This window comes from Lissotriton helveticus, chromosome 2_1 (genome assembly GCF_964261635.1).
Source record: "Lissotriton helveticus chromosome 2_1, aLisHel1.1, whole genome shotgun sequence".
NCBI lineage: Eukaryota > Metazoa > Chordata > Amphibia > Caudata > Salamandridae > Lissotriton > Lissotriton helveticus.
Genome location: NC_136059.1, coordinates 907,621,389 through 907,644,770, shown reverse-complemented (window position 1 = coordinate 907,644,770; position 23,382 = coordinate 907,621,389). Strand labels below are relative to the sequence as shown.

At 46.9% G+C, this 23,382-nt stretch overlaps 1 protein-coding gene across 5 annotated transcripts in view; it reads right to left on the bottom strand.

The window, feature by feature from the left end:
- The window catches only part of SEMA4D (semaphorin 4D), a 923,316-nt gene that overhangs the window by 717,135 nt on the left and 182,799 nt on the right, over nucleotides 1-23,382 (bottom strand). For all 5 annotated transcript variants that reach the window (XM_078675633.1, XM_078675632.1, XM_078675637.1 and 2 more), the window contains exon 2: nucleotides 15,990-16,038. The gene's annotated coding sequence lies outside the window, so the exon portion shown is untranslated. The remainder of the gene's footprint in view (nucleotides 1-15,989; nucleotides 16,039-23,382) is intronic.

Below are 23,382 nucleotides of genomic sequence, written 5' to 3'. Positions count from 1 at the left end.
AACCATCAACAGCTGACATAATATCGGGTAAATGGCTGGGCAAATTAAACGGAAAGATGGAAACGGATGTAAGGACTGCCCGATAAAAGATGTAGGTGTGTAATTCAATATTCAATGACCACATTCAACAGTAAAAATAAATACGGATCCTTTTCAACACATTTCCTAGTAGGGATGCGTCTCTATCAATGGACGGGAATGGCTGTATTTGCTTCGTGTTCACTGCAACACACACCTCTCGTCCCCACCTGCACACATCTCCGTTCAGTGAGCCCCCACAGAAACAGATTCAAGCAGCTATCACGTCAACGAGAGATCGCAAACAAAACACGGCATACAAATGAGATGGGAGTGGAAAAAAAGCAGTCCAGGGGTATAAAGCAGAGACGAGTTGCGCAAGGCAGTGGGACGGAACGAACAGAAGTGCACAGGGACAGACCATACTGAGAAAGGAAAGCACGGGGAGACCCCAGCAGAAACAGCTGAGACAGTGTCACTAAAGGGGGCAAGAGAAATACAGAAATAGAACTAGGAGAACAGGGCCAAAGTACGAGGGAAACGGCAAGGACATTTTGAGCAATTATTGGCCACATGCGCAGCAACATGGTAAATACATCCTAGATAAAGGATGGAACCCCTCCCTCACCTCCACGAGTAGGATTGGCTCTAGGGGTTTTACCCGCAGCAACTTTTAAATGGAAAACCTCAGACAATAAAATTATGTCTCATCCCCGCAATACATGACAAATTGTGAGACAGTGCTCTGGTTACTGTTCTAGTGTCCATTGTATGGTTACATCAAAATACATTGGCTGAGTTTCAATGGTGCAGGAATAGGATTTGGCAGGGAGACCTTGGTGCAGCCAAGATCAACAGGGGACGAGGCTTCCTAAAGCAATACTGCTCAATGTCTGAAGAACACAGGCTTCTAGGAGGAAACTTTTCTCATGACTGACACATCGTAATTTTATTCCTGGAACTTCTACGAAAACTAATAAGAATTGTATTTTTTTATTCACTGTTTTTTGTCCCTTTTCAGGTATTTAAATTGTCATGTGATTGCTGTGCTTATAACCTATTTTGTGATTGCTTTTCATAACAAAGGTCTAATTTTGCTCAATGAGAACCAGCAAGGCACAACCTGCAGTGGCAGATCAGGAGTGGTCTAACAATGCACCATGCAGATGTGTGCGCAGTGCATCGACCCCCATCCATAGTATCATTCAGTCACTATCAACACAAGACTACTGTGGTCCTATGTGTCTTCGCAACTTCTGGGTTTGGGGCCATTTTGCCTCATCATTGGGAAACTGAATCGGGTGACCCCAAGGGATCACTCATTCACCTAGTGTTAAGTGTCCTGGTATGCTCTTCAGGTCCATTCATGGAGAGTGGGTCTAGACGAGCGGAGGACTTGCTAGAACCATTCTCTCATGTCAGTTGTCTTTACGAATTCAAGGTTGGCACAGAAGGAACGCTGAGGAAGGCTTCATATCTACCATCCATCCACCTGGTCAATCAATTTATCACATTAAAGACACATGAAGGCTGGTCGGGTTCTCAGAGACAACATTCAAGTCTAAAGGCTACACAAAGCACCGCCACATATAAACCGGAGTATGCATTCAGTATACAATTGCGGTAGTAATAATGAAGCTCACCAGTGACCTTGTCAGTGCATCCCGCTACTGTCGCACTGTAGGGAGGGAGCCCTACACCCACGTTCTGAAGAGGAACTACTCAATTCACTCGGATCAATAGACTTGCAAAATCAGTAAGTAGTCCCTGGTATCCTCTGGTACCCTGGGTGTAAAATGAGGGCTTAGTAAACAAGAAAGGAGTACCACCTCAAGGGATTACTCGAAAGGTGATCTGAATGAGGACAGATGATGAAGCTGGACAAAGGGAGACGGGAGTCTTCCTTAGGTTATAATAAACCCCTCACTCACCACCTAGTGGTGACATGCTTCATCATCGGGGCCACCCCGAAGGCCGAGTGCCAACAGGGTGTGCTGCAACACCTGGAATACAGTGGAGCGGGTTCTTGTGAGTGGTGCAGAAAAAATGTTAAAAAATGTCCTGGTATATCTATGACAAATGGATTTTATTTTAAGATTACTGGACATTAAATAAAAACGTGTTGCGATACAATTACAGTGAGTTATGACTGTGTGTATCAGTATGTGCAAGGTCTACATGTTTCAACCCATACATAGCAGTTAGCCGGGTTTTCTTCAGGACCGAAAGGAAAATGGGGGGTCAGAGTACACTAACACCCTGCCAGCCCTAGATTCCTGAGCCTTATCTACAAAATCTGTAGTAGGCTGATGCTTCAAGAGCCTAAAATAGGGTATGAAGAAAATATAAAAAGACCTGTGGAGAGAAAGGGATAATTAAAACGAGATCGCTACAAGCCTGTAACGTCGTGCAGTGCTCATCACGTGTGTCTTGTGGTTTCCTCACACAGTACTCATTCAGACCTTATCGCATTGTAATGTGAGCTAATTGGGGGGAATTGATTACCCCATGTCAGGAATGCTCCGGGGAGATAGCACACTAAGTCAAAGAAGTGCAGTGCATGGTGAGTTTTGGCTCATATACCGGAGTCTTTTTTGATACAACACACCTATCAATATTGTGATGTGCTGAGAAATACATTATGCGCACACTCATCGATTTTAAAGTGTGTGAATCGGCCCTTTTCAAAGGTACACTCAAGTCGGAAAAGCGGCGTGAATTATCAAAAATAAAACAACCTTTCTGGTGTGGTTTTATACACTAAACACAACAAATACGAACAGACACACATAAAAAGACGTACTCCTCACGGGGGGTCTTAAGGCATCACGGGATGGAGGGAGGGTGGCCTCCGGTTTAGAAACATATTCTGGCGAGGAAAGTAAGGCGAGATTTAGGACGCTGCAGTCACGCGTCTGGAAAAGAACTCCATCAAGTAGATGCGAGTAAAGGCAAACGAGTGATGAAAGGGAGCCTCGTTGCCAAGAAATAGAGGTATTACTTACAGTTATCCAGGAGGGGAAAAAGGCCCGTCACCTATACACCTCTCCGTATGCCCGCAATGGAGGGTGCCGGCAGGCTCGTATACATTGACCCTTCCTGGAGGCGGAGTCGCGTCTGTGCACAGCACGTGACCGACTACGGGAGGCGCGGGGGGACAGTGTGCTGCCTCGGTTGCTAGGCAACTACGCAGGGAGCCGGGGTTCGGTTCCTGCTAAATGAAGTAAAATCCTTGACAAGTTTTTAAATTATATTAAATGCCAGAAGTTAAAAGGATATTCAAGGTGTGATAAGCACCGGCATCTGCACAACACAGTGCCAGCTGTAAGAGATGCGAAGGGGCATGGTGCTGGAAGGCACGGGAATGACTGGGATGGGGACCGAGGTGCGATCCTTACTCATGGGATTGTGTGAAGGTGCCAATGCCAATTGGGATTACAAATGGGAGGTAATGACAGTGTCGAATTCATAGGGACATACATAATAGAGAGTTACTGCCAGAAGCGACTCAAGTAGCGGACAAATAGGAAACAATCAATATATGAATGTGATTGACTAGATTAAGGGTTATAGGCTATAAGACAGTTGCCCAGGGGATATTATCATTCAGCCCCAGTATGTGGGTAGAAAGTCTATAAACCCATCTTTGTTCTTTTTCGTAAAGACGCTTCTGTAAATTAGGGCCTGGAGTGACTTGTTCGATGACCGTCCAGGTCATGTCATTAGGAGTGTGATTGTTTGAGATGAAATGATCGGTCAATCTCGTTGCGCTTTTCTTGCAGCGAATGGTGCTGCGGTGCTCACATATACGTTGTTTAATTTTTCGTGTTGTCATTCCAATGTATCTTTTTTTACATGTGCATTCGATCAGATAAACAACGTTGCAGCTATTGCAGTTGGTGTGTGTCTCTTGCTTCCACACCTTCCCTGGTTCAATCTCGAGCTCCTTAGTATCCGATGTCAGGTGACACACTACAGTTTCCACAGCGATAGTGACCTATGACGTCAGGCAGCCCCCATGCTTGAGTGATGGTTTGGTCTCCTGGAGGTTGTTTTATGATTGGTCTGGTGTTTACTAGACTGTCTTTTAGGCTACGTGATCTCTTGAAGGAGAACAATGGTTTCTCCCAATGGAGATTCCCAGTGTTTATTATTGACCAATGTTTATTTATGCTCTTCGTCACTTGGTTGGAGATGGTGTTATATGTGGTTACACAGGTTAACGGTATGTCTTTATTCTTGGGCACATTTTTCTCCAAAAGTGCCGCTCTAGGCTGGTTCCGAGCCCTCTTCTGGCATTTCCTGATGGTTTTGGCTGGATAACCACGGATAGTCAGTTTGTTACTTAGGTCAGTAGCCTGTTCTTTATATTCGCTCAATTTGCTACAGTTGCGTCGTAATCTTAAAAACGGACCATAAGGGAGGTTTTCTCTAAGAGGGCGGGGGTGAAAACTCTCGTATCTCAGGAGGTTGTTCTTTGCCGTTGGTTTGTAGTGCGTCCGAGTTGATAAATGGTCAGTTTCTTTTGTGATAACGACATCCAAGAACACCAACTCTTTGTTGTCAAAGCAATGTGTGAATTTTAAATGTTGGTCACAGGTGTTAATCCAATTGATGAAGTCATTTAGTAGTGTGACAGGTCCCTGCCAAATTGCCAACACATCATCAATGTAACGTTTCCAGAACTTAAGATTCTCAAAGAAGGGATTGTGGTTGCTCAGAATGAATTTTTGTTCAAAGTTGAATACGTAGAGACCCGCTACGCTCGGCGCGAAAACGCTGCCCATGGATGTACCGCCTGTTTGTAAAAACAGGTCTCCTTCAAACTCAAAGAAATTGCGTTTTAATGCCAATCTGGCACATTCAAGGATGAAGGCTCTGGGTGTGTTGAAATTCCAGTCGGTGTTATTCAGGGTTTCTTCCAGGACTCTGATAGTGTCGTCCTGAGGTATGCTTGTATACAAGCTCTCTATGTCAAAGCTTAACAAGATGGTTTCATTGTTTATAGTAAGGTCCTGTAACATTCCGAGTAGACTTTTGGTATCCTGTAGGTAGGTCGAGGTACCCTGAACAATGGTTTTTAGGAAAAAATCACAAAACCTAGATAATGGTTCCAGCAGTGACCCAATACCTGAGACGATTGGGCGTCCTGGCGGTGGCAATTTTCCTTTGTGCATTTTTGGCAGGATATAAAAATAGGGTATCTTGCCTTCAGACGTACATAGGTAATCTGCTTCTTGTTTTGAGATACCTCCTAAGCTCTCAGCACTTTCCACAAGTTGAAATATTTCTGCCTTCAGGTCCTGTGAGGGGTCGGATGGCAACCTTTGGTAGTTCCTGTCATCATTGAGAAGACGTGTGCATTCTGTTCGGTATGTATCCATGTCCATGATTACTACCCCACCACCCTTATCAGCTGGTTTGATTATAATGCGGTCACATGATCGGAGATTTTTTAATGCCAGATTCTCTGCATGGCTCAAGTTGTGGAATGTTGATTTAGTCTCCATTTTTTCAACATTATAAACCGCTTGTTCAAAGGTAAATAGTTCTACTGGGATGGTGTGGGAGGGTGGAATGAAACTTGATTTGTTCCTTAATCCACTTTCATTAGGGATTTCTGGTTCCACAGTAGTTCCTTGTTTTTCGAAAAAAGCTTTTAATTTAAGCTTTCTAAAGAAACCTGCCAATTCACAGTGTAGTTGGAATTTATCCAGGCGAGCTGTGGGGACGAAACCTAGTCCTTTGTTAAGTACACTCTCTTCTAGGGTTGACAGAGGTCTGCTGGAAAGGTTGGTAACTAGGTTCTCGTGTTGCTTGTCCCTCGGAGCTCGAGATTGAACCAGGGAAGGTGTGGAAGCAAGAGACACACACCAACTGCAATAGCTGCAACGTTGTTTATCTGATCGAATGCACATGTAAAAAAGATACATTGGAATGACAACACGAAAAATTAAACAACGTATATGTGAGCACCGCAGCACCATTCGCTGCAAGAAAAGCGCAACGAGATTGACCGATCATTTCATCTCAAACAATCACACTCCTAATGACATGACCTGGACGGTCATCGAACAAGTCACTCCAGGCCCTAATTTACAGAAGCGTCTTTACGAAAAAGAACAAAGATGGGTTTATAGACTTTCTACCCACATACTGGGGCTGAATGATAATATCCCCTGGGCAACTGTCTTATAGCCTATAACCCTTAATCTAGTCAATCACATTCATATATTGATTGTTTCCTATTTGTCCGCTACTTGAGTCACTTCTGGCAGTAACTCTCTATTATGTATGTCCCTATAAATTCGACACTGTCATTACCTCCCATTTGTCATCCCAATTGGCATTGGCACCTTCACACAATCCCATGAGTAAGGATCGCACCTCGGTCCCCAGCCCAGTCATTCCTGTGCCTTCCAGCACCATGCCCCTTCGCATCTCCTACAGCTGGCACTGTGTTGTGCAGATGCCGGTGCTTATCACACCTTGAATATCCTTTTAACTTCTGGCATTTAATATAATTTTAAAACTTGTCAAGGATTTTACTTCATTTAGCAGGAACCGAACCCCGGCTCCCTGCGTAGTTGCCTAGCAACCGAGGCAGCACACTGTCCCCCCGCGCCTCCCGTAGTCGGTCACGTGCTGTGCACAGACGCGACTCCGCCTCCAGGAAGGGTCAATGTATACGAGCCTGCCGGCACCCTCCATTGCGGGCATACGGAGAGGTGTATAGGTGACGGGCCTGTTTCCCTCCTGGATAACTGTAAGTAATACCTCTATTTCTTGGCGACAAGGCTCCCTTTCATCACTCGTTTGCCTTTACTCGCATCTACTTGATGGAGTTCTTTTCCAGACGCATGACTGCAGCGTCCTAAATCTCGCCTTACTTTCCTCGCCAGAATATGTTTCTAAACCGGAGGCCACCCTCCCTCCATCCCGTGATGCCTTAAGACCCCCCGTGAGGAGTACGTCTTTTTATGTGTGTCTGTTCGTATTTGTTGTGTTTAGTGTATAAAACCACACCAGAAAGGTTGTTTGATTTTTGATAATTCACGCCGCTTTTCCGACTTGAGTGTACCTTTGAAAAGGGCCGATTCACACACTTTAAAAATCGATGAGTGTGCGCATAATGTATTTCTCAGCACATCACAATATTGATAGGTGTGTTGTATCAAAAAAGACTCCGGTGTATGAGCCAAAACTCACCATACACTGCACTTCTTTGACTTAGTGTGCTATCTCCCCGGAGCATTCCTGACAAGGGGTAATCAATTCCCCCCAATTAGCTCACATTACAATGCGATAAGGTCTGAATGAGTACTGTGTGAGGAAACCACGAGACAGACGTGATGAGCACTGCACGACGTTACAGGCTTGTAGCGATCTCGTTTTAATTATCCCTTTCTCTCCACAGGTCTTTTTATATTTTCTTCATACCCTATTTTAGGCTCTTGAAGCATCAGCCTACTACAGATTTTGTAGATAAGGCTCAGGAATCTAGGGCTGGCAGGGTGTTAGTGTACTCTGACCCCCCATTTTCCTTTCGGTCCTGAAGAAAACCCGGCTAACTGCTATGTATGGGTTGAAACATGTAGACCTTGCACATACTGATACACACAGTCATAACTCACTGTAATTGTATCGCAACACGTTTTTATTTAATGTCCAGTAATCTTAAAATAAAATCCATTTGTCATAGATATACCAGGACATTTTTTAACATTTTTTCTGCACCACTCACAAGAACCCGCTCCACTGTATTCCAGGTGTTGCAGCACACCCTGTTGGCACTCGGCCTTCGGGGTGGCCCCGATGATGAAGCATGTCACCACTAGGTGGTGAGTGAGGGGTTTATTATAACCTAAGGAAGACTCCCGTCTCCCTTTGTCCAGCTTCATCATCTGTCCTCATTCAGATCACCTTTCGAGTAATCCCTTGAGATGGTACTCCTTTCTTGTTTACTAATACTAGTCCAGGGGACCAGGAGTACTCTCCATTCACACCCTTGTGTGAATAAGCTTCCCTTACTCTCTTTTTGTTTAAGTGTAAAATGAGGGCTACAAGATCTGGCACAGTTCCAACGTCCACACCATCATAGGAGCCAGACGGGCCCAACCTGTGAGGCTGATCAAGAGAAGGCTATCTGCACCAAAAATTATAGTGGGTGCAATGCAGGGTAGAATAACAATTAATTTTGTCTTTACTTTAACATTTTGTATCTGATCACACACTGCATTCGGCATCTTTATGTCTGCTATTAGTATCTTGCCCTCGGTGTGCTTCATCTCTATGACACACTTCCACACTCTTGGCTCCATCACTTCCGGAACTAGCTTCAATTTTTCTAGAGTATCTGCCCCAACGTTATAGCTTCTATGGCTCTGCTAAAAGAGCAATTATCTGCAGGTTATCAGAGCTACACCGTGGCCTCATTACTGCGTTTTTTGTCTTACGTATTTTTATAAACACCACCTTCTATAAAAGTACTCCTATAAATTAAGTAAAATACAACAATCTAGTGTTTACGTTATCCCAGGAACTGCAGGGCAGTATATAATACCGTACAAGGAACAGACTCACAGACTCTCACACTATGAGCCGATCCACCTTCATTAGAGGTTTGAAGACTTGTAGGCAAGGACAGAAGTCTCATGGAGGAGGAAACAGATGGGTCATATCACATCAGGATGATTAAGGCCAACAAGTCCTTCAATGGTCAGGATGCAAATCTGCTTCTCTAGAGCATATCGCTTATTTGTGCGGAGGACGCCTTTCTAGCATGACGGTTTGATTACTCCTTGACCGGCAAAATATGATTAGAGAAACCATTTTTAACCCAAGTATTAGTCCAGGCATGTATGTGGTCAAATAACTTGCAACATACATGTGTGACTATACAAGAGGTTCATCTGTAATAGGCAGCACCAAAGTAAATGTGGGTTGGTCATACGAGATCTGAACAGGAGTAGGTTAGATTTAAATCATGTGAAAACTGAAAGGGATGAGCTAAACTTACCTTGCTTTAAAATCAGACAAACAGTTTAATGTGTATTGGACTACCCTACTGTAAAAGCTTATCTCCCAAAGAACTTGCCTTGGACCCCAGTGTGGCTGGTACTTTAAGGTAAAGGTTTGTCATCAAATTCCTTTATTTTTCTTCCTTTAATGAAGGATAAGTCAAATGAAGACTTTATTGCATTGATAGTTGCAAGATTCATTATTATTCTAACACCCAACTACAAATGCTGAGTCTGTTACGGTTATCTTTGCCAAATAATGAATGGCTGAAAAAAAAAAAAAGGTAATCATAGGTATTACATTTTTTATTTTTAATGTACTAATTTTAGCCATTGTTACGATTTTGTGTAGTTCTGAAAATATTCAAAATACATTTTTTACTTTGAGTGGAGCAGACAGGCATTAAAAAGCATTGCATGTTGTTAGGGGAGCATTTGCACATATATAATGAGGCAAAAGAGTGAGCTCACAGCTGGGGTGAAGAGTCGAAGATGATCCTTCATTTGTGCTGATCTACTAAGCGGCTTACAGGTTATACCTAGAATTGATTAGTCTAGGGCAGGAAGGCTGGCATACCACAAAGATATCAATTATTGACTATTTATTTGTGAATGTGAATGTGACAGAGTTGTACAAAGCAAACATTGTATTGTACTGGCATTTGTGTAGCAATTAAAAGGCCTACATTGCTTTCCGGATAGTCAAGTAGGTAGCTCAATAGTTATGCATGGTGTTTTTATGGAGTGGTCTTACATGGGAATTGTTTTTGATGTTGGTCAGGTGTCTCGGACATGTGCTTTCAACCAGCTGTAATAAACCCAAAAACCATAAGTATAGTAATTGTTTCATGGGGCCAAATCCAAAAGCATAGATGACACACCCAAAAGATTACAAGAGGCACCACAGTGAGAGGGTCTAAGAATTAATCAACGAGGCACAGGCCATACGAAGACACAAACACGACCGTACTATCGAAGCAAGTGGGAGTTAGATGTAAAGCATGTGTAGTTAAGAGGATAATAAGGTAGAGGTGAAAGGTCAAGGGTTGTGTATATAGCCCGTGGTGGCTCTAACAATAAAAATCAGGAATGTAGCCATAGGAAGTCACCCTTCACCTCCAAGCCCTTCGCTTGTACTCCAGGTCAGGGTGGGGCAGGGGTAAGGGGGTATAGAAGAGATCAATTAAGACAGACCAGATTTAATTAAATAGGAGGGTATAAAAAAAGGCCTAGTCACGTGACATTGGCCTGAGCAGGTCAGACATGGAAATGAATTGAGTTGGAAAGCACTAATGAGCAAGGGAAGCCAGGTGGTACAACTTCCAAGGAGACAAAAGGAGCCACGAGACAAAGGCACCATCCTGCAACCGACAAGCCTAGGTACAACAGTCCCTATAACTGCACTGTGGCATACATCAGATCTGAATATCAAACATTTTACAGGATGATTTCAACACCAAATGTGCCAAAGCAAAACATGTCAGAACAAAAACATTCCACAGAGTGAAATCATTGAGAGATCCACCACTATGCAATGGGCAGCTGCGGTTAGGTTAGGAACACCCACAATGTGTGTCACAGAAGCCACTATTTTGACAGAAGGTTCCCTGTAATGCTCATTACATCGAGGTAGGGCCACCATAATGCTAGGAGGCACAAATACTGTTGCCAGGAATTAATACAGAGTCTAGACCTGGCACCATTATATCAGGCTGAGCCCCGAGGCCAGCTGAACCCAGAGCCTGCAGCAGTTATGGACTACTGTGAACATGGCATAAGAGTCAAGAACGGCTCTCGGGTAAACACATGCCTCTGGGTGTTTAACATAGTGGGTGGGGTTTACTCTGAGAGACTGTTAAAAATGCATATCAGCCTGCATACCTGTTCAACCAGTCTTAGAAAGACCACAAATCCCATAATTTATTATGAAGGACTTTTAAAACCATCACCACCTTAAATCTATTGCAGAACTATAACTGAACGGCAAGCATTTTAATTTCTAATTGTATTAAAAATGTAAATATTCAATATAAATGCAAACCTTTTATGTAACTATTTTACTACAACTTTAACGGTAATTCTTGCTTTTTATTTTACACTTCGAATAACATAACTGGTGCTCATTTCTTCAGAAATAAGCTGCAATGTGGATCTGAAATGATGGCTTTGTTCTTAACCCCTTCCGTGCTCATGACGAGCAGAGCTCGTCATGAGTTGCGCCGCACGCATGCTCATGACAAGCTCAGCTCGTCATGTAACGCGGCTTTTGCAAAATAGCCGCACAGCGCAAAAATGACCGCAGCACGCATGCGGTTAAAACTGTATTTGAAACCTATTTTAACTTCGATTTTAACGCCACCAACCAAGAGTATCAATGACACCCGTGCGTGCAAGCAGGCACATTAATGTGCTCACAGTACTTTACATGAGCAATCGGATGTATAGTTTCCCTCATCTGGTGTGCTATTTGGGTACAGAATCTATTTGAAAATTAGGTGACTGCTCCTGCTAAATGTGGCTTCTAAGTGTTGGAAAAACTGTAGTCTATTTTTGTTGCTCCATCTTTAACTGGCAGTCATATTTGTAAGTTAATACACTTTGACAAAGTTCACGCTTCTAAACTCGTCACAAGTGGAAGGCACACCAGGTTCCACGTGTCCTCACTGGCAACACTGCAACCCACATTTGAGGCACATCAGACAAATTAAGCTAATACAGTTACTATAGTAAAGAGCTAAGAATATCTACTTGAGCAATGTCATTTGTGCCCATGAAATAAAATTGTGTAACTGCAGAAAGATCAAAAACTAAGCACTCAAAAGGCAGCAGGGGTCTGAGGAAACCTTATGCAAAGCAGAAGTGTGGAACATCAGCACTGCACAAGCTTCCAAAATTCACAAGAGTATAACCACAAAACATTGTGGTAACCAGGTTAGACGTTAACCCTTACATTTACGTTAATGCTTCTCTTTGTCAGTATCTAGCTTCTGTGAGTCAGTAGATGTTAGTTTCTCTATTTCTACTGCCTTCTTTTCCCGCACATCAGTGGAAGTTCAATGTGTTTATTCTTTCCAGTGCAAGTCAAAGGGAACATCCCATAACATTTAATGAAATAAGAGTTCAGCTCCCACAAACGAGCATAATCAAACCATGACTTCCACATCAACTGTGCTAAAAAGAAAAAGCCTTTCACCGACAAAGCTTTTATTTTTGAAAGCATGTTTAATCCCCTTAAGGACACTTCTGCCAGCAAGTCAAGATTCCTGAGAGAAAGGAACACAAATGATGACAAAGTCCATATTTAGTGGCAGTAAATAAAAACAAGAAAAGGAAAGTTCTATGTAGATAGCAGCAATTAAAAAAATGGCCGTAATTCAGGAAACACGTACACCCCACGGCCGATCCGGTCACTGATGCAATGTCCAAGATACATTTAACTGGGTTTAATTAATCAATTACCACACCTTAGATTTAAGGTCATTTGCAGAGATGAAAAGTTATAGTAAAAACGTACTGCTGTCATGTAAAACCAGAAAACGTAACGTGTAAGCTAGTAGCCAAATCACCACATCTACATAATAGGGAAGGGCACCTTCTTTTGTATGTTCAATTGACAAAAAAAGGTGGCAAACCACACTCCGTATTTTTTCTTCCTTTATTTTTAGTCAGCACAACAACAAACGGCCAATACACTTCAATCCAATTTGTATAAGCACTTTCACAAAATGCTAGAAAGAAAGAAAGAAGCGCACCTTAAACACGCATGTCAGCATATTGTGGGAGATGTATTCAGTAACTCTACCTTGAGGTCTATATCCTAGCTTACTGATGGCTGTGATGCGCACTACATTGATAGAGTGTAAAGGAGCCGGTGTAAAACAAACCTATGTAGTACCCTTCTGTCTTACCCGTAGGAGTCTAGTGACTCCCCCCCCCCCCCCTCCGCCCCCCCTCACTACGATTATCGCAGGCCCCTTATTACCCTTATAATGCCTATCTAGTGTACCGCCTATATCACGCTTCTATGCGGCTGAAGCCCTTTGGAGGAGAGAGCGAGGGCTGCATGGGGGAGAGATTTGGGGTTTCCTCGACCCGACAAGACGTTGTACTACTTTTGTGAACAAACTTTGTTGATCTCCAATAATCATTGCTATAAATTATTGCAATTTAAATACCGGCATTGGGCCTATGCCGCTTCCAAGGTTTCTGACTAAACTTAACACAATCAGATCACATCACTACCCTTTACTTGCGGATTGTGCCCACTTGGCTTGGAACTGCGGTCCTATATTTCAAGCCTCGGAGACAGTTTTTTACACATTATCCCGTTCAACCCCATTATTGGCCTTATGGGGGTACGTTAAGCCCATTAACAAATGTTTGCTGTTTTACTGCTGTCGCATGGTTGTTGGCCAAGAGGCAAGTTGCTTTCCATTGGTGCGCTGTTTCATGCCCTACTGAGGTGGAATGGATACGCGAATTAACTTTGTCACTTTACGAGTGGAGTGTATGCCGTTCTCCAACCCCTCACGTCACGACCAAAGGATATATGGCAACCGCGCAGACAATTTTTCATCCTCAACCACGTGTGAATAGCATGCCTTTCTACTATGTATTTTTATAATTTCCTGGGATAATGTACTTTCCTTGTATTTTCCCTGAATGTCCTGCCACTCATTGGCATTTTCTCCCCACTGTCCCCTTTCTTTACATTTGCGAGGTCCCTGTAATACATAGATATGCTGCGCAGATTTACGATATCATGTTTTTTTCCCTCTATATTTGTAATTTCACTGTCTCTGTATTTTTCATAGCTCTTATTAGTTTGGCAACCAAATCGGAGCCAGTCCTGCAACCAAATCAGGACTCCTCCAGCCTGGTCAGATCAGCGGTAAGATCCTTCTACTGCAATCATTTTTTCCCTATAAAGCGATATGGTTGCTTGCTGCGTACTATAACAAACAGTTAAAACTTGATAAAGCTCCTACCCCCACTGTCAAGAGAGCAGGCTAAGACCGGGAAATAGTAGAAGGAGAGTGACTGCGCACCTGACAGTGCCTCAGCCTCAGAGAATAGCTATGATGGCTGCCAAACAAACGTGGGCGTGACGCAGCAGCCCACGGTTTGCTACAGTGCTAAATAAAAAGAAAGAAAGAATACGGAGATTGGATTGACATTTTTTGTCAACCAAGCAAAAGAGGGTGCTCTTCCCTGCTGTGAATCTGGATTGCTTTGCAAAAATTCTTGCAGTGGTACTCTGCAGCTGGGTACTAGGTGAGTGAGCAGTGAGAACTAACTCCAGAGACTGAACTTACAAGTGTACTGTCCTCTTTGTTCTTCCTTTTTGGCCACAGCAGTCTACGGTGTATGTTTAGATTCATTTACATAGACGGTGTGTACAGACATCGCAAATGTAAAGGTCATGATGTCGACAATTCTTCGCCGCACATACATTTTTACATGCTTTCCTAAATTCTTCTCCTAAAATCATCTCCCACTTGACGCCTCAACCAACTCTGTGGATAGCCCAAGTTCTGTCTTCATTCCAATTAGCTTTTTAACATAGCATTGATACAGGAGTGTATTATCAATGGTGAGACAGGTGCAGTAGCATTAGAGCCCAGAAGCCCGAAGGGCTCACTGAACACCGATTATTGCAGTATTTTTTCACCAAAACATTTATCAGGGTCCCATTTTCCTTCTTTGCATTAGGGTCCATCTACAAACAATTGGTGAAAATAGCTTTCAGAATGACACCGTATCTCCACACATTTCACTAACAAACAACCCAGAATTAGCATGGACCTCCGAACCAGGGACTATTCAACAACTACAGACCAGGGCTCTCCTTACTATTGTTTGTGAACTCCAGTTTCTTCTAATTTGGGGGGGTGCCTGTAGCCTGATCAGCCTAGTATTATGCATGTACCATTGTATAACGGGCTCCGTAGTTCCTCAAAGCAGGCCACCCATCCCTGCTGGCTGAACCTCTCCACTTCTCCGAAAGTCCAAATCCTGGAACCCGCACATTTATCACAACAGGCTCCATTACCACGACCTTATCTATGAACTCGAAGTCCAAATAGGGCTAGAACACCGAGTTAGGAGAGGTCATCCCAGACTTGACTTTCAGCTTTGAGCAGATCAAGAAAGTTTCACCACATGGCAGAGTAAGCTTCCTCCATCTTAAGTTCATCCATAGGGTGTATTATTCACCAAAGTGAATAGAGAGTCTAGCTGTTGGAGGTGCAGAACCTGGCCATAGACTTTTTGCACATGGCGTGGGGATGCCCCAACTCAAGCATAATGGCATAAACCTAACAAATAAATTAACAAGATGATACTTTTTGAGCTAACACTCAACAGTGATTGCCCTGCTAGGCAAACATATCCCCAATTGTAGGGGAAATGCAAAATGACTATCGATTGGATGAGGAATTCTCACCTCCCACCCACATCACTTTCCTAGATTCGCTCACTGGCTGTAGGGCTTGACCATATGATTCACCCCTTACAATATAGATAGTCGCACACCCCTGCAGCCATCCCGCCGCACAGATATCTGGGAACTGCTTGGACTTTACCTACAGGGTTGATAGCCTTCACCTTGGCAAGTGCCTGCATTCACTCCACTAGTGGTGCTGATATGATAGAGGCTATATTGGTTTGTGATTAAGTATGAGAACTGGAGTTTTCCCCTATTTTTTTTCTCCTCAACCTGCGTAAAGTTACCCAATAGCACTTGCCAGTGCAGCACGCAGTTAATGCCATGTATTGTTTAAGTTTAAGAAACTAGTGGATCTGTGGGTCATTGTATGAAGGCCGACGGAGGTAAAAAGCTAAATAAAAATGACATTTAAAAAAATATAGCACAGCATTATGATTTAATCTTACCAAAGGAGAGAATGACTCCGTACTAGATTAAAGAAGAATGTTGATGCCAAGACTTACCCCAGCTTTTGCGGAGTAGAGTTCCAGGTTTAAAGACAGCCGCACATCCCTTTAAAAAAGAAACAAAAAATGAAGTCAGGTTTCTTTAAACCATAATTTCACATTTGCATACAAATCACTTCCCTAGAACCACGTAAGTAGTAATCTGTGTGAGCATACCTAGCCTATTCTAAAACAATGCCTCAGAGTGGTAGAAAAGTGAGCGTGTCCATAAGTTGAAGAACTAGAACAGGGCGGACCACTTTCCCATCTACTGCAAGCAAGCCGTGACAGGCCCAACATGTGAGCCCACACTGACATTACCGCACAAGTTACTTACCTTCGGTAACAATATATCTGTAAGAAACAGTTAGTATTAGATTCCTTACCTTAGAATATCCCCAAGCGTCAGACTGGATTCGGAAATTTTTGCGTAGCAGTATCCTTGCGCATCGTTAGGCGGCGTCTGCGGCTCCGCGTCCGTCGTCGGCGCCGGGATCACGTCGCCGGAGTTGACGAGCTCAGGTTACGCACCTGCGTGCCCGGAGAGGTACCAGACCTGATAACACTTTGGCAGCCTGCACAGCCAACCCCTAAAAATCTACCTACACTCTGCTGATGGACAATAATCCTGAAACACCGGTGTCCAGAGTTGGCCTGCAACCTTGCATTACACTTCGGAACTTTTGAAAAGCGCACCCGCTTTTAGAAAACTGCATTTACCGTGATGCTCTTGGGGTATACCCGCTGGATTGGTGGAGTAGTGTGCGACCTATGAACCCTTCACGGCGCCGGAGTACTTAGACGGCGCCGGAGTACTTAGACGGCGCCGGAGTACTTAGACGGCGCCCTCGCGCGCTGTCAGTTCTTATACACAGCTTTTCTGCGCCAGAAACGCAGAGCCATGATAAAAATCAACACTGGTGCCATGGAACTAGGGCCCTGAAAGGGGATGACCCTAACCCTAGATATCGGTTCGCGGGGCGGATGGGTCGGTAAGGAATCTAATACCAACTACTGTTTCTTACAGATATATCATTACCGAAGGTAAGTAACTTGTGCATCTGAAAGAAACAGGTTAGTATTAGATTCCTTACCTTAGAATAGATACCCCAGCAATGCCAACCCCGGTGGTGAGTCGGCGAACCAATAATCACACCAGAAAGTCCTGGAGGACGGAACTGCCAAAGAAGCCATCCCTCCGGACTTGGCTGTCCAGGCAGTAGTGTCTTGCAAACGTGTGCAGCGAGGCCCATGTAGCTGTCTGACATATGTCCTGCAAGGGGACTCCCAGACCCAAGGCAGTAGTAGCCGCCGTTGCCCCAGTGGAATGGGCCCTCAGCCCAACAGGAGGCTCCTTCTTAGCCAAGGAGTAGCATACCTTGATGCACAAGACGACCCACCGAGAGATGGTCTGCTTGTGCACCGCCCGACCTTTCTTAGCGCCCACGTAACCAACAAAGAGTTGGTCATCCACCCGGAACTGGCGAGTGCGATCCAGATAGGAGAGCGCACGTTTTGGGTCCAGACAGTGGAGCCTCTCTTCCTCTTTCGAGGGATGTGGAGGCAGAAAGAAGGTGGGCAAGGTGATGGACTGCCCGATGTGGAAGGCTGTGACTACCTTGGGCAGGAAAAAGGGTCTAGTCCGCAACACAACTTTGTCCGGATGGACAGAAAGGAAAGGAGGTTTAGAAGAAAGAGCCTGGAGCACACTCACCCTCCTGGCAGAGGTGATGGCAACCAGGAAAGCAGTCTTCAGAGTAAGAAGGCGGAGAGGACAGTTATGAAGTGGCTCAAAGGCAGCGCACATCAAATAAGTAAGTACAAGGTTCAAGTCCCACTGAGGCATCACTAATGGAACAGGAGGGAACATGTGTGTGATGCTCTTCAAGAACCTATTTACAATTGGGGACTTGAACAAAGATGGCTGATCAGGTAGCCTTAAAAAGGCTGAAAGGGCAGAAAGGTAGCCCTTGATAGTGCAAAAACTAAGGTGAAAGAGACCACATACTATACATGCAGAGACCACATACTATACATGCTGAGTCATATCTGGCTGAGAAATACCCATCCGACCACCCTTATTGGCGGAGTATCGTCATATGGGAGTTGGTACATGATCCTAGTACCGCCCAAACCATCGAACGACGGTGCGGGTCTGGATCTGTAAAGTCGTTCGATCGTTTGGGTGGTACTAGGATCATGTACCAACTCCCATATGACGATCCTCCGCCAATAAGGGTGGTCGGATGGATATTTCTCAGCCAGATATGACTCAGCATGTGTAGTATGTGGTCTCTTTCACCTTAGTTTTTGTGCCTACACACACTCATGACCCAGTATCCCCTTTTGTAGTTTGTGATGTCAATTAGGGGTATGGGATACTAGGTCGGTAAATATTCCCCTTTGACCCCCTTTTATAGTGGTATTTGAGCCCTTGATAGTGCCCAGAGCAGAGCCCTGCTGGGCAAGAGAAAGAAGTAAGAGGAGAACCTCAGAAAGGGGTGCAGAGAGAGGATCCACAGCCTTTGCTGTGCACCATGCCACAAATTTGTTCCACCTGCAGGCGTATACCGACTTTGTGGAGGGACGCCTGGCTGCCAGAATCACAGTGCAAACTTCAGGAATCAAGTCAAATGGCCTCAACTGTCGCCGCTCAATCTCCAAGCATGGAGGTGGAGACTGGACAGGTTCAGGTGGAGGACCGTCCCCTGCTGCTGCGACAGAAGGTCCTCCTGAAGAGGCAACCGAATAGGGGGATCGACAGACCTACTGAGTAGCTTGGGATACCAGTATCTTCGTGCCCAGTCCGGAGCCAAAAGGATAACTTGGGCACGGTTGCGCCTGATCTTCAGCACTCTGGGCAGAAGTGGTATAGGCGGAAAGGCGTACAACAGACCGCAGCTCCACTCGCGACGAAAAGCGTCGCCGAGCGAGTGCCGCCTTGGAAATTCCAACGCGCAGAACTGATGACATTGCGCGTTCTCTTCGGTGGCGAATAGATCTAACCAAGGCTCTCCCCACTGCTGAAAGAGGCCTTGCGACACGTCTAAGTTCAGACGCCATTTGTGATCCATCATCCACCGACGGCTGAGTTCGTCCGCCTTGGCGTTCAGAGAACCTGCCAGGTGTTGAACCACCAGGGTCACGCCCGGATGTTCCAGCTACTGCCTGAGGCGCAGAGCCTCCTGGCATAGGGTCCACGCCCCCACCCCGCCCTGTTTGTTGCAGTACCACATGGCGGTGATGTTGTCCGTGAACACCTGCACTACACTCCCCCAGACAGAGGGGAGGAATGCCTTCAGTGCAAGCCGGATCGCCCGCAGCTCCAGAAGGTTGATGTGGAGCTGGGACTCCGCCGGAGACCAGAGGCCTCTGATCTCCGCCTGTCCAATGTGCCCCCCCCCCCCAGCCCTGGAGGGATGCGTCAGTCACAACTACGTGCTCCGGCTGGGGTAGGGAGAGAGATCTACCGCTGACCCAATCGCGGTCTGTGAGCCACCACTGCAACTGTCTTGCAGTGCCCTCCGAGATCAAGACATGGTCGGACAAGTTGCCCTGATGCTTGGCCCACTGAAACTTCAGGTCCCACTGCAGAGCCCGCATCCGCCACCTGACGTGATGCACCAGAAGGATGCAGGAGGCCATCAGCCCCAGAAGCCGCAGCGTCAACCTGACCGAGACTCGGGATAACTGCTGAAAGATCGGAATCATAGCCTGAATATCCCGAACCCGCTGTTCGGGAGGATAAACCCTAAACAGAGTCTAGAACCGCTCCGATGAAGAGGAGCTTCTGAGAGGGACACAGGTGTGACTTCGGCACATTGATGAAGAACCCCAGCAGGTGCAGGTGGTCGGCCGTAGTCTGGAGGTGGCTGACGACTGTCTGGGGCGAGCCTGCCTTTAACAACCAGTCGTCTAGGTAGGGGAAGACTAAAACCCCTAACCTGCGCAAATGAGCTGCGACCACCGCCATCACTTTCGTGAACACCCGTGGGGCGCTGGTAAGGCCGAAGGGGAGCACGGTAAACTGAAAGTGCTCATGGCCTACCGTGAACCGCAGGTAACGCCGGTGGGCCGGCAGGACGGGGATATGAAAATAAGCGTCCTGCAAGTCCAACGCTACCATCCAGTTTCCCAGGTCCAGGGCAGCTAGGACCTGAGCTAGTGTCAGCATCTTGAACTTCTCCTCCCGGAGGAAGCCGTTGACGTTCCGCAGGTCCAAGATAGGGCGTAGGCCTCCTTTGCCCTTCTTGGGTACCAGAAAGTAGTGGGAGTAACAACCACACCCTACTTCTGGCCCAGGAACGCGCTCGATGGCCCCCTTGGCCAAAAGGGCCCGAACTTCCTCTCTGAGAAGTGTCAAGTGATCCCCCGACACGCGGTGGTATTGCGGTGGCATGGCTGGAGGGGTCGCCTCGAAGGGGAGGGAGTAGCCCCTTCGGACAATTTGCAGCACCCACCTGTCCGATGCGCCAGTGGAGGTGGTGATGGCGAACCCTGCCTCCCACTGGCGTCACATGGGCCTGAAAGCTCGGACTAAGAAGGTTTTGAGGCGGATGCTGCAGGGGCAGGTGTGGACTGGCCACGCCGTTGTCCCCGTCCGCCGCCACGACGGTTTCCACGGCCACGACCGCGCTGGATGTTAGACTGCGGCGCGTGGCTGGCAGCAGGTGTGGGGCGCCCCTTCCTTGGCCACGTAATAAAAGGCACCCGTTTGCTGGCACGGGGCAGAGAGGCCCAAGGACCTGGCCGTAGCCCTGGAGTCCTTAAAGCGCTCAATCGCATGGTCTGCCTTGTCGTCAAAGAGGCGATGGCCATCAAACGGAATGTCCATAAGAGTGTTCTGGACATCAGCCGAGAAGTTGGCGGACCTCAACCAGGCGTGGCGACGAATCGCCACCGTCGTTGCCATCGCTCTGCCCAGTGAGTCCGTGGTATCCAGCCCACACCGGATGGAGTACCGTGCATTTCGACCCTCCGCAAGGGCTTGGGTGAGTTTAGTCTGGACCTCCTCCGGACATTGTGGCAGCACATCCGCAACCGTGCCCCACAGAGAGTGGGTGTAGCGGCCCAAGAGGCATGCGGTGTTGACTGACTGCAATCCCAAACCTAAGGATGAGAATACCTTCTTTCCGTACAGCTCATACCTCTTGGATTCCCGATCGGGGTAGCTTTTGGGAATGCGGTCTGGGAGTTAGAGGCCTGGATGACCAGGCTCTCGGGGGTGGGGTGGGTGGACAGGAAAGCAGGGTCTCCCGGAGCCGGGCGGTGGCGTCTGGCCACGTTCCTATCTACAGGATTACCTGTAGCGGGCCTGGACCAGATGCCCAAAAAAACGTCAGACAAGGCCTCATTAAACGGCAGTAGAGGCTCGGCCGAGCTTGCCTGCGGTTTAAGGACCTCAGTGAGGTGGTTAGTCCTCACGGCCGCGACGGGGAGCTCAAGATGTAAGGTTTTGGCTGCCCGCGTCAACACCACACTATAAGCAGCAGGGGAGACAAAACCAGTGTCTGGCGAGGTATCCAGACCACTGGCGTCCCCTAGCTCTCCTGACCAGTCCTGGTAAGACTGACACTCCCGTGCCAGAGGGTCTTCAGACCCCTCCCAATCCCCCTCACCACCCATCTCCTGATACTCAGGACCAAAGGATGGGGCCGGGTCATAGAAGTAGAAATCTCCCATCGGCGTCGGATAAGGCGCCAAGCGGCGCCGGTCCCGAATAGAGGGAGAGATCGGGAACGGTGCCGCCCGAAGGCGGCGCTGGGGGCGACACCCTAGGGGCCAGCGCCGGCGAGGTCGTGAGGTAGACCGCGGCGACCCTGATCTGGAACCGGATCCTGCGGCACCGGGACCGAAGTCACCGGCGGCGGCGGGGCCGAAGCACCCAACGGCGTTGGGGCCGAAGCACCTGACCCGCTGGGACTCCGAGTCGGGGCCGCAGAGCCCGACCGAGGAGTGAGCGACCTCATGGCCGAGAGGAAGGCCTCGATCTCCTCTGGCGTCGCGTGCTGCCCAGGGACCGTTGAGTATGGAGCAGGCCGCGACGCCCACGGCCCGGGCGGAGCCGCGTGGGCGGTGTCGCCCGAACCCTCGGCCGCGTCGCACGTGCGCCGGGGGGAGTCGTAAGAGCGATGAAGTCTCTTCGACTTCTTGTGCTTACCTGAGGAGCCTGAAGACCGTTGACGACTCCCGGAGCCATGGTGGCTCCGACCCCGCGACCAGTCCTTCGACCTCCTCGCGGACCGGGACCTGGAGCGGCGCGGGGCCGACTGCCGGAGCTCGAGCCGCTTGCGGGACCGCTCCCGCCTAGCCTTAGACGTCAGGGCTCGACAGTCGGAACAGGGCTTGTCGTCGTGGTCGAGGCCTACGCAATGAAGGCACCAGCGATGGGGATCGGTCGCAGTCGGCGCAGGGTTTGAACCCGGGCATCCCTAGCAGCACCGTCGGAGTCGTAAGACTTTGAAACAGATCAAAAATGATCTAAAAAGTTTAGTCAAAAATTGACTAAGGGTACCACTTTTTCCGGATCGGCGCTTGCTGGCGCGGAAAAAAGAAGAACTGACGTCAGCGCGCGAGGGCGGCGTCTAAGTACTCCGGCGACGTCATCCCGGCGCCCACGACGCCGAACGCGGAGCCGCAGACTACGCACAACGGTACTGCTACGCAAAAATTTCCGGATCCAGTCTGACGCCTGGGGATATTCTAAGGTAAGGAATCGAATAATAACCGGTTTCTTTCAGATAAACATCTTCAACGCTAAAGGGAAAGCAATTAAAATGTGTGTTGAAAGGTAGACTAAGGAAGGCAGGGAAAAGAAGCGCGATGAGGGAAGCGGATGAAATGGGGAGGGGAATAGAGAAAAGGATTAGCGAGAACAAATTCTGTACCATGAAACCGAGGGGAGACCATTACAAGAAGTTCAGAGTTACAATCTTAACTGTTTTCAAGGGAACATACACAAATGTGAAGTTAACTCTGTTCCATGCAGTTTAACTTTACGGCACAGCTTTTGTAAGTTAACATGCTGCAGAAAATGTGTATTTTGATAGCATGTCACATGGGCACAAAATGAAAAATATTTTCTATATCATGGCGTTTACAGAACTGACAAAATGAGTGCTATTATGAGATATTTGGAGTTTAATTTACAGGCACTTTAATACAGGCGCTGGGGGAGCAATTTAAACAGCCCTCTGAACAATTAATCTGCACTGGCAACGAATGCAAATAGAATCAAAGAGTAATTAATCAGCACATTACACCGTAATTATAGAGCATAACGAGGCAATGACACTAAGGTAAGAGACTGCTGCTATTGACAATCATTAATACGTATACATGGCATTTGTAAGGTGGAATACAAAGGAAATTAGGAAAAGAAGTGGTGCAGTATTTTGTACTATAGAACACG